General features: G+C 32.2%; 1 long non-coding RNA gene across 1 annotated transcript; it reads right to left on the reverse strand.

Annotated features, from left to right (window-relative positions):
• Positions 1–7,928: 7,928 nt before the first annotated feature.
• LOC145328817 (uncharacterized) lies at positions 7,929–8,700 on the reverse strand. Its single transcript, XR_013882652.1, has 3 exons — positions 8,569–8,700; positions 8,225–8,277; positions 7,929–8,058 (listed from the first exon to the last, which is right to left on the reverse strand). It is a non-coding gene; the product is annotated as an uncharacterized LOC145328817 (long non-coding RNA).
• Positions 8,701–12,943: the final 4,243 nt, after the last annotated feature.

The raw sequence follows: 12,943 nt of genomic DNA on the forward strand, positions 1-12,943 counted from the left end.
AGTAGGCACTTTATAGGAGAGAACCACATATTAATACAAACCCTGAAGCTATGTTACTCATTATAGTATCTAGATCTGTGTGTTTTGTGTATACCAAAGGATCTTGAAAACCACTGAACCGATATAGTTCTCCTTTACAATGTAGCTTCTTATACGTCCTGGAAAGGTTTATAAGCATTTTAGGGAAGGGTACCACCACCCTCCCAATAGAAATAGACCCTAGAAACAAATTACCCTTCCTCTCCCCCCCCCCCCCAATTTTTTTTTTTAAACTGTCAAAGATGTTATTTTTTTCTTTTTTAAACTAAAATAAAATGGGGGGGGGGGGGCTAATTAAAACTCCCCCACCCCTAGTGGCCCTAGAGGCCTCTATGGTCGTAGTATAGTAACCTGAAGAAGAAATGATGAGAGTGGAAGAAACAACTAGAAAGCCAACCAGAGTAAAAAACAAAATCAGATTTGTGCTCACATCAACTCTAAAGTCTTTTAACTTTTTGGATTTAGAATTGACGGCAGGGTTTCTAGTAGTAGTTTCATTAGAATTTGTAAGGGGAGATACTGTGTTCGATAAAAGTTTTTTTCTTGGCTAAAATAATACTAGATAATTATTTAGCAAAATATTTTGATAAATGACCAATGGTAAACCTTAGATTTAAATTTGATAACATAATATTTTATATTTTTCAAAATTTTCCTATTATCTATAATACAAAGTAGAACGATGTCTGTCTGTCCGTCTGTCTGTCCCTTAAGATCTTAAGAACAAAAAAATTCCCCCCCCATTTTTTTTTTTTTTTTTTTTGCTGAAGATTTCCTTGGTCCTTTAACGAATTTCACCTTAATTTTTTTGTCACCTCTAGGGGCAAAGCCCCTAGAGGCTAGGGGCGAAGCCGCTAGTAGTCTTAAAAGTATAAACATGTCCCTAAGCAGCATCCTGTATTTTAGCAGTTTTGCAACAAATTTACTTACAATTTTGTTAAGATTTAAATATTAACATTCTGCTTTTTCAGTGTCTCTCTACAAGTGTTAATGTTTGTTTGTCCTAAGTTTCAGAGGTTCGCTTTTATGAATGTTTTTACATCTATAATACAAAGTCTGTCTGTCCGTCTGTCCCTTAAGATCTCGGTTATCACTGAACCGATCGGATTGTACTCTTCAGGGAATATACCTACTGGTCGTGTGGTGGTTTTAAGCTATTTTCTTGGGGGGTGGGACACCCTCAACCCCCGTAAAAAATGAAAATTCCCCCCCCCCAAAAAAAAAAAAAAATCTTGGGAGACTATGGTGCGCAGCACCAGAATTTTTTTTTTTAGAGGCTAGGGCGAAGCCGCTAGAGTATAATAAAGGGCCAAAGGAAAGTAAAAGCTTTTTATTCCAAAAAGGAAATAGTTTTCATGAAACTAATCTTGATAAAGTAGTATTATTTTCCTGTACTAAAAATATGGGTTGACTCTGAGCTTCAAGACCTCGTCTGATATTCTTTTCATTTTGAACAGTATCATTCTTTGGCTGAACAGTGGTAAAATCAAGATAATAATTTGAATCAAAATCTTTGTCAATTGATTTTTCACTTTCTGAGTCATTTTCAATTTCATCATTAAACTCATTTCTGAATGGTTTAACTTTCAATATAATTCCTTTTTTTGTATTAGTTTCATTTTTAGCCATTAAGTCAGAGTTATATTTTGAAGATTTTCTGTGTATTTCTTCTTGCATTTGTTGCTCAGAGTTTTGACTGGTTTCCGGCTGTATTTTGTTCTTTATTTTAATTCTTTTCTCTTCATTATTTTCTGTGGATTTTCTTTTAACATCAAGATTATTTTTATTCATATTATTGTTGGTAGAATTTTCATCTAAATTGCTAAAGTAAGAACCACTCGCCAAAACCTTTATTTTTTTAAAAAATCCATTAATTATTGATTTAACTACTTACATATACAAAGATAAACTAATAATAGCAAGACAAACTCAATTAGAAAGACAGAAAAAATGTCAATTAGATAGAAACACAGACAAACATAAACTTATTTATTTCGGCATTAAAATTTAAACAAAGTCATAATATCAGCATTGAGTAACATTAAATTACAGATGCAAACAAAAGGCAACAAACAGTCCAAACGCTCACCAAGCAAACTGACACACAAAATAAGAGTGTAAGACAGCCCCTCAATAAGATATACAGAGAAGCATTGGAATCGAGGTTTAACAGAACATGTATTGCGTGTCAACTTTAATTGGATTTAAAACCCTTTTTGTTATGATCAGTTACTTTTGGTATAACCATACGGGACTGAGGGGCATAGATTTCTTTATCATTTTTCTTTTTTAAACACTTATAGACCAAATATGCTATATAAGGTATTTTAAGTAAAAATGTATTGAAAAAAAGACGTATTTTGGCATGGGTTTGAACCTTTACATTTTCTATATCAATGTGAACTCCATTAATTATAACAATTCTTTTTAACTTTAAAATTCTACAAAAAGTTCCATCGTAACAGAATGGAATAATAACTTGAATAACAGTCACAATTTACCCCCCCCAAACGATTTTGGGGGGGGTAATTACCCCCCCCAAAATAAATGTTCTTTAAAAAAAATTTTTGAATGTTCTTTAAAAAAAAATTTTACTGATAGTTTATTTTAGGATAGGTTATATTGGTTTAGGTGATTGCCCCACATGGTTAAGCAATTGGCCCCCCGCAGGGGCTAGAAATAGAAGAGAAGCTTGTGTGAAAAAAACGAAGAAACGCCCCTTAAAGAGCGTTGCCACAAAAGGGACTATACCCCAATATAGTCCAACCAGTTAAAACAGTTCTTAACCATGATAACAAAAAATTTAATAGTTTGATCATGTTTTATTTGCTTGGGCCTTTATAAGGGCTAAAACCATCCCGGGGATCTATGATGTAATTGTAAAGCACTGAAGATTCCATAAAATAAATACCTAACTAAATTAAATATTTCATTAAATAATGAAAAAGAATTTCTATAGGCGATTTCTTTTGGGAGGATGTCAGGGTGTCTCAAAACTAGTTATAAAACTTACCAGGACCTATAAGACGCTTCACTTTAAAGTATAATCATATTAGTTCATTGGTTAGTGAGTTAATTATGGTATTTTTATGTTCTAAAGAATGAGATACTACTATATATTTGAATACTAGTGGCGCCCTTAGCATCTAAGAACTCGTGTTTTCTAAAGGGTAAAAAGGGAGGAGAAAAATAGCCTAAAACAACTCAAAGGATTGACCTATAATAGTGTGGAACCATCATGGGATCTATGTGAAGCTTTCCTAAAAAGGAGAACTCAGTATTAAAAGTAATGAAATCTGAAGCTATAGTCAAATAAACCTTACTTACTACTTTATGTTATAGGATAGTACTTATTAACTTAATAGATTAGGTAGGTGCTTTTTTTACATAATTAAATTACCCCCCCAAAAATGTTACCCCCGGGGTAAATTAGTTTGGGGGGGGTAATTACCCCCCCCCCAACAGATTTGGGGGGAGTATTTACCCCCCCCCCCAACAGACTTAAGGGGGGTAATTACCCCCCCCCAATCAAATTTTACCCCCGGGGTAAAAATTTTGGGGGGGGGTAAAAAAAATTTCGGCGCGCTTCGCGCGCCATTTTACCCCCCCCAAACACGAATTATCCCCCCCCCTAAAATTTTTTACCCCCCCCCCAAAAAAAATAAAAAAATCCCCCCCATTTTTTTTCCCTGAAGATTTCCTTGGTCCTTTTTTTTGCTGAAGATTTCCTTGGTCCTTTTACGAATTTCACCAAAAATTTTTTTTTGATCACCTCTTGGGGCAAAGTCCCTAGAGGCTAGGGGTGAAGCCGCTAGTTCTTTATATAGAAGTAACAGGATGTCTTTCTAACTTTACCGACGGATCTTGCTCACTGCTGAACTGATATGGTTCTCCTCTTCAATGTAACTTTTTCTATTTTTGGGGGGAATAATCACCCCTAGAAATATACAAAAAAAATTTTTTTAACTAAAACTGAAAATTAGAAGGAAAAGCTATAATGAAATTTTATAGAACAAGGATGACAACATCCATAAAAGCGAAACACTGAAGCGGTAGGACAAACGGACATTAACACCTATATAGTGTCAGAACTGAATAATCAGAATATAAATGTATAAGAGTCGAAGCAAAATTGTAATTAAATTTGTTGAAAAACTGCTTTATACAGAATAGTGTTTATGGACATAATTACATTTTTAGGACTTGATTATAGAGTTGCTTAGAGTCGCTTATAATATTGTAATTTGTTGTCCCAGGAATCACTATACCAAAAATCAGATCAATCGGTTGATTAGATAACATAAAAATTTATTGTTAAAAAAGTAAAAAAAATCAACATGTTTAAAATGGACGTACGGACATTTTGGTAATGATTATAGAGTTGCTATGCTTTCTACATCGTACCTAACTACTAAAAGAATCACAATGCAAAATATGAAATCGATAGGACAATTATAACATGCCTAAATTAACGGAAAAAAGCTATCCGTTACGGACGGACCCAGGAATAAGGTATAACCAACAAGGGAATTAAATCTAAAATAATATTTGGGGGGCAAATGGAGAGGTCGTCAATTTTACGATGTGTTGCCCCCCAACGACAGCTGAAAAACACGTATAGGTTTCGTGATTTTTTTCCGAATTAATTTCGTTATTTATGACGTGTAGTAATAGCAAGAACAAACAACTAAATATTCTAATAAAGTGTATTAATTCAAGACAAGTTAAACATACAATAATAATATTAAATATAATAGCAAGTATTCACTTTTGGGTTCGTGCCGAGTTGCAGAGCAAAGGTCTTGCTCCGAAACGGTTGACACAAGAACTAAAAGCTAATATACAAAATACATACATTGCTCTCAAGTCAGGAAGAAAGGGACTATACATCACATTTCTCCCTGGCTTTAACATGAACATGGATTTCAAAACTGTAATATTTCAGATTGAATATAACAATATGTTTATTACATGTTAATTGACATATATATATTATAAGTAGCATTGAATGCTTATTAAATAGATAATAATTGATCTGGTATGACACCTGCCATATTTTTATTTTATTTTTTTTTATTTTATTTCCAGATCTTTAAACACTTCATATACATTTTTTTTTTATTATTTTGGTTCCTTAGAACTCTTTTGTGTTTTTTTTTTTTTTATATATTCCTTTTTAATATTTTTTTTTAAAAAAAAACATTGATTAATATATAATCACTGACAATGCATTGATTAACATATAATGCATTGATTAACATACAAAACATTGATTAACATAGTTATTATAAATGCATGATATAAAAAAAACACTGATTAACATATAACCATCAGATTTAAAACATGGCATTATAGAGCATTAATATAAAACATTAATTTTGAACCTTTTCGAGACTACTACTGCCTCAACAAATATTTAATACATAAAATAAAATAAAATATGAATTAACACACATAAAACTATAATTATTCATAATCATTGATCATAATATTCATTTTCTATATGACATAAAATAAAATATGAATTAACACACATAAAACTATAATTATTCATAATCATTGATCATAATATTCATTTTCTTTTGCCAAATTTTTCTTGATAATAGTAGTATCATTCATATCCATCAATCCATCATTATCCATCAATCCATCAATCATCTCACAAATGACATAACCATACCAATGCTACAACACCACAAACGATATAACCATACCAGTTGACCTTAGCTTAGTTATAAACTTAGTTATAAACTGGTTTCCACTTAGCAACTGTGATTTTCTCAAACAACACAACAGCCATTCACCTCCACCACAAGAAGCCTCCAATCTCTTCAAAAAATTGGAATCGAATCCTTTCTAGCATCGACTCTAGCTACTTCCCAAAATTCACCCTTTCCTGATTCAAAATACGTTGCTGATCCTGCAGGTTAGCCAACCGAGCATCTAACTCAACCATTCTAGTAGCCAAACCTGCCAAATGTTTGAGGTCTCAGGTCAAAAATCAGAACTGCTGTTCACATTTATCATCCAGGAGATTATATCTATTGCATAGTCAGGCATGACTTAAGCCTAATAATGACAACCACAATAACTGCTATTAACATCTCTGTTAGAATCCAAAAATCGACATGTCATTCAAAATACAGAAACTGCCAATGATTTTCGTTATAACAATGATGCTACTGTCGTCACTCCAACCAATGATAACGTTGAAAACAATGAACAGAAACAACAAACACAGAGAAAACTGCAGCCGAACAAAAGCAACCAAAACCTTCGCCATAGATTGATTCGAAATCTGATCCATTTCGTTTTTCAATACTAACTATCGACAAAAACACCAGCTATTGACAAGTAAGATATCCAACCTGGCAGTCAAATCTACAACAGCCACATCATCTTTAAGCCCCGCCTTCTTTAGAACAGCTAAAATTTCACTAACCAGCATTATACTTTGACTGCCCACTGTATTAACAACTTACAAATATCCGTTTTATCAGTCATAAATATATTTAAGATACAATGCATGCTATTTTAAAATTCTGCACAACTTCACAATAGCTTCTAGCCCATGGTGTATATCTCTGTTTATTATTATCTATCAACTAAATACTTCTCATTTTGACAACTGTAAATACATCTCTTTGTAGCTACCTGACTCACTGTGCATTTATTTGTATCATCCTGACACACTGTGCACATCTGTTCAAAATAAATATCAACATAATTCGTTTAGCTCTTTGTATCTACCTGACTCACTGTGCATTTATTTACGTTATTCTGGCACACTGTGCACATCTGTTCAAAATGTTACAATATCAACATATTTCATTTAACTCAATGTTATTTCATTATCCTTGACATACGAATCCTCAATTTTCAAATTAAGCTTCAAAACTACTCTCCGACGTCTTATTATCCACACCACAACTGTTGCTTAAATGCTTAAATTTAACACCTCCAAGTCTTCAAAACTTTTCAACAGTTATTATAAATCTAGCAATCTATAAATCTAAATTACTTTTCTTCTCCTTGGCAGCAGTTGGACTGTTGATTGGAGTACTTATAACAGGTTGAGAAAGGGTTGCAACAACAGTATCAACAGATTGACTTGCTTCAGTAGGATTATGATCATCACTATCACCAGTACTATCATTAGTTGCATATGATTTGCCACTACTGGTTGATTTAAGACTCTTCTTGCCAAGATCAGTAATAGTCTTCCCATATATAGAGATATCATATTCAAACTCAAAGATAGCTTCATCAATCATTGTTTGCAAAATATCATATTCAAGCTCAAAGATAGCTTCATCAATCATTGTTTGCAAGTATTTAATCTGTAACATCATCAGCTCTAGTACATCATGAGGAAACATATTCTGTTGCACAATAGACAGAATATTAGTAAATCCATAAACTCCAGCAGCTCCATACATTCCAAATATGTTGTCAATCCAGCACAGGCTTCCTTTGGAGTTTTGTGCAAGCACTCAGTTGTTAGCTTCAGGTACTTTTCATGATCACTAAATCTCCTTATAGTTGCCAGAGAATACAGGAACCTTGAACTTAATATCTACCTTCCTGGTGATACTCCAAGCTTCTTGACCGCATTATTGTTTAGCTTCCTGTTTAGCATTCTGAACTTCAACAGACTTCACATCTAATCTATAAACAGATTCTACAGCAGCAATAGCATGTTTCACAATATTACTGACCCAATTACTAAACAATCATAAATAATGCTCCTTTAATATCGATAAAATTCAACATATAATCGGTCATGTACCATAGTGTATCCTGTACCAGCCTCCACTCTCTCTCCACCAACAATTCAACATATAATCGGTCAGAGCAAAGTGTATCATATACCAGCCTCCACTCTCTCTCACACCTTTTAACTATATCATAAAACAAAACAAATCACTCACCTACAAATAATACCAATGTCAACACAAAACAATGGCCAAATTCAAAACTATATTTCAGTCACCACCAACTACTTCTCTTGCGGCCGATCTAAAACAAAATACAATCATTTTAGATGCCAAAACTTATTTAATACATATTTTATTTTCACTCAACAAAATAAAATAATTTCTTTAACATGTATTAGTATATATAACATTAATCAAATGTATATCAATATTGAACATCATTAAAATCTTAACAAACTAAAACTCACCAACAGGTAATACTGTATCTCAACCACCACAACTACTCCTCTTTTCGACCAATCTAAAACATAATACAATTATTTTAGATGCCATACTTAAATGTTATCACTTAACAAATAAAATTTCAACATGTCTTCTTAAAAATGTATTAAGAAATATAATATTAATCAAATGTTTGTCAATAATCGAGCAACATAAAAATAATTCTTAATACAATATATTAGTCTAATACAGTAAAAAATTTACCTAATTATTCAATGAAATATCTGAATAATAACTTATATCATCCACAACTATTTTTATGTATTAGAATCTTGAAAGTTGAAGCACAACTAACTATTTTTCTCTATACCTGAGAGCACTTTCTTGCGCAGCTCAACTTTTGCGCATACAACGCCCAACTCCTGCTCATCATTGCTGCTACCTCTCTGCACCACCCCATCTTGCGCATACCAACTCCGAGAGACAGTGCAAACTTTCCTTGCCAAATTATTGCCCACCCCCCTTCTCCATGAAGAGAGACAGCTCCACTCAAATATCTAATGCATTATAACAATTTTGCTTCATGAAATTCTAAGCTTCATAAATAATTTTGCTGAATCAACATCACTAAATCGCAATATATACTATTCTATATCGAGTGTCCTTAATAAAATTTAAGCTTAAACAAAAACTTAACACATCCATTATAATTCCAAGTTTTAGTAGATTTCAATCCGCCCCTCAATATTCTTCCATTTTATTCTGATCCACCAAAACTTTCGCAATACGTTCATTATATTCCAAGTTTTTAAATAGATTGAAATCCGCCCACATCTATTCACTTTAATTTGATTCATCCAAAATTGAGCAACACATAATGTTTCAATTTCAAGTTTGAGTGCAATTTGATTCACCACCCTGTGTTATTTATATAATTGCTTCTCCTATAATTAGGTTTGGTCCGCCCATCCATACGACCATTTTGATTCACCACCCTGTGTTATTGATATATTTGTTTTTTTCTATAATTAGATTCGGTCCGCCCATCCATACTTTACATCTATCTACTTTTTGTATTTCGAACTTTACATGGTGATTTCTGCAGCAGATAGGTACAATTTAGAAAACGTAGCAACACTATAATCATTTCTATGACGTCCGTACTTCCATTTGTAAACATGTTGATTTGACCACAAATTTCTATATGATCTAATTATCCGATTGTATACTAATTCCGGGAACAACAAAATTCAACATTATAATCGAAACAGTTAAAATATCTAATTATCCAATAATTTTATATGATCTAATTATCCGATTGATTCGGTGTATATTGATTCCTGGGACAACAAAGCACAATACTTTATGATTGCGGTGTCAATAATTTCATATGATCTATTTATCTGATTGTTTTGATGTATATTGATTTCTGGGACAACAAAGTACAATATTTTATGATTACAGTGTCAAGCATCCAATCACCCTTCAGACAACCAACACTCTGAGATGCACAACCTTTTTCGAGAAATTTTAACTGTGCATGGTATTGAATTGCGCCTGTTTTAGCCCAAGGCATTCCCTCACTCTAACTATTTACTTCTAACTATTTACTTCATTTACTTCAAGTATCTGATATAGTAGCAGTGAGAACCATTTTTAACTTTGTTAGTTATGACTCAGTGTCAGACCGAGATTTAAACCTATCACCTACCCAACGACAAGTAGATGTGCTACGTGTTAAGCGTTTTACAAGCGAAGCCACTCTATAAGCAAGTTCATAAAATGTAAGTAAAACATCAATCTGTATCAATCAGTTCTTTTTTAACAAATTTACTTACAATTTTACATCGACTCTTATACACTTATTTTCTCAGTTTTGACACTATACAAGTGTTGATGTTCGTTTGTCCTACCATTCAATGCTTCGCTTTGGTTAATGTTGTCTTCCTTGTTTTTTACAAAAATTATTCAGTTCTGACACTATGCAAGTGTTGATGTTCGTTTGTCCTACCATTCAATACTTCGCTTTTATTAATGTTGTCTTCCTTGTTTATTACAAACAAATTTGCTTACAATTTTGCATTGAATCTTATACGCGTATATTCTGATTATTTAATTTTGACACTACACAAGTGTTGATGTCCATTTGTCCTGCCATTCCATTGCTTCGTTTTTACGGATGCTGTCATCTTTGTTTTTATACATCATATCCGAAAACGTTTCAATTACAATAGAAGTCATATATAAAACACATTTACACATAAATGACATAACACATTTAGTATTAATCTATATTGCATCACCCATCATTGGATATAGATATACACAATAGACATCTCTTCCCTACACAATCCTATATATAATAGATCTATTGTCAAAACTTGCACAAAGTTTTATTTTCAACAAACATCCATAAATAATATATCCATTGTACACACATCAACAAGTTTTCTCTAAATCCATAAATAATATATCCATTGTACACACATCAACAAGTTTTCTCTTCTCTCCATACAAATATTTCCAATAACATTCATTTCCTACTATACAAATATTTCCGATAATTTATTCATATATATATAATATGTCCATTTCAATTCTGCACACATATCATAATTAATCCACATATAATATGTCCATTGTACAATCCAATTCTACACACATATCTCTCACTCACTCTCTCTCTCTCTCTCTTTCTCACATCATAATCAAATACTGAATAACAATTTTTGCTTCATTAAAAATTTTTGCTGAGTTATGCATTCCAATCTTAAATCGCCATTTAATTGTTTAAAATAAATCTAGTTAAATCCACAAAAATTCCGCCCACCAATCAAATATCACATTCTACTGATCATGATAACAAGTATGTATCAATCCAAATCAACGTAAATTCAAAAACAAAACAAACAAAATTTCTGTTCTATCTATAATAGAAATTTCGTACTATGAATAATATACCACAGATCAAAGATCACATATCTATCTTCACGCAAGTACAATCGTTATTATTCATAGCACATTTTAACCATATTCAAAATATTTTGTTTCCATACATATAAACTTAAGAGTAGCTTTACTCTTATTTATACATAAACCGCAATATAATTGTTTTAAAATTAAATACTTAGAACCATAATAACTGACTCAACTTTTAAAACAATTTACAGCCTTTCATCAAAATTCTAATACCTTTTAAAGTATCTAATTTCAAATTTTTATCCAATTTTCATAAAATCACGATTTTAACATTTAATAAAATCAATTTTCTTCCATTAACAATTTTACAAAATTGTATTCCTATTTTCGTTGAAATTAATCCATCTTCAATTTTTTTATTATTCTTATCTCTGTTAGACACCACAATAGTCTGAAACAAAAATAAATATATCCAAATATCCAATTCCAGTGTAACAAAACAAAACAAAAAATAAATGCATATATTTTGATTTTCATAATAACATAATCTCATAAACTCGTATTCAATAGTTAACAAAATGTTATATTTCCAGAATTCAAATAATTACCATAAATCAAATTATTTTCAATCACAAACTTTATAGAGTTGCTTCGTTTCTCTCCTTATTATTTAAACAATGTCAGCGCTTTCCAAATTATATGTTATAAATTCTAACCTTGTGCATGGACACCACAATGGCAGATAAATTAACATTTATCCCACTAATTCGAATAATATCAGAGATCTACATTGATTAGCAATGGATACAACAATGGAAAATAAATTGACGTTCATTCCCAAAAAATCGAGTAAGATCAGTAATATACAGGGATATAACAATAGCAGATAAATTTTCGTTCATTCTAGAAAAAGTTGCTCCACAAGTAATCTATATGATTTGTAACATAACATCTCCAAGTTAGATCAGTAATATACATGAATATAACAATAGCAGATAAATTTTCGTTCATTATAGAAAAAGTTGCTCCACAAATAATGAGTTTTATTTCCTCAATAAAAATACCTCCAGAAGCACAACTTCTATACATTTTTATAAGCCGTCAAATCTATCAGATACAAAACTTATTCAATTATAGATATCTTAATTGCAAAACTACAAAAATCGATCGCCGCCACACCGCCGTCAAATCGCCGTAGTACATGTATATCCTGCTGATACAATCCAAAACTGTAGAGAAAATCCTTCTTCCCTGCAAATTGTAGAAAGAAATACTCGTTTAATCAATACACGTCTGTCCTGAATGAGCTATAGAAAGAAATACATGTCTAACAATATACGTCTGTCCTTGTTTACAATACATGTAATCCTTGCTTCCCTGCAAATTGTAGAAAGGAATAAACTGTAGAGAGACATTTTTAACAATTTTTAACAATACTCAACTGTCCTCGTCTCCCTGTAAAAACAAACTATAAAAGGATGACATGGAATAAACTGTAGAGAGACATTTTTAACAATTTTTAACAATACTCAACTGTCCTCGTCTCCCTGTAAAAACAAACTATAAAAGGATGTATTTTTTAACAACACATGTCTATCCTTCTCTCCCTGCTGATACATGTCCAGGGCGGCACCTTTTCCCCTTTCATGGTGTCCTCCACCAACATAGTACATGTCCAGGGCGGCACATATCTTTTCCTGGACATTATGTTGGTGTCCTCCACCCACATGTTGTCCTGCAATGTCCAGGGCGGCACCTTTTCCCCTTTCATGGTGTCCTCCACCAACATAGTACATGTCCAGGGCGGCACATATCTTTCCCTGGAC

The sequence above is a fragment of the Acartia tonsa genome, chromosome 9 (assembly GCF_053477335.1).
Source record: "Acartia tonsa isolate MP-2025a chromosome 9, ASM5347733v1, whole genome shotgun sequence".
In the NCBI taxonomy this organism is placed as follows: Eukaryota; Metazoa; Arthropoda; class Copepoda; order Calanoida; family Acartiidae; genus Acartia; species Acartia tonsa.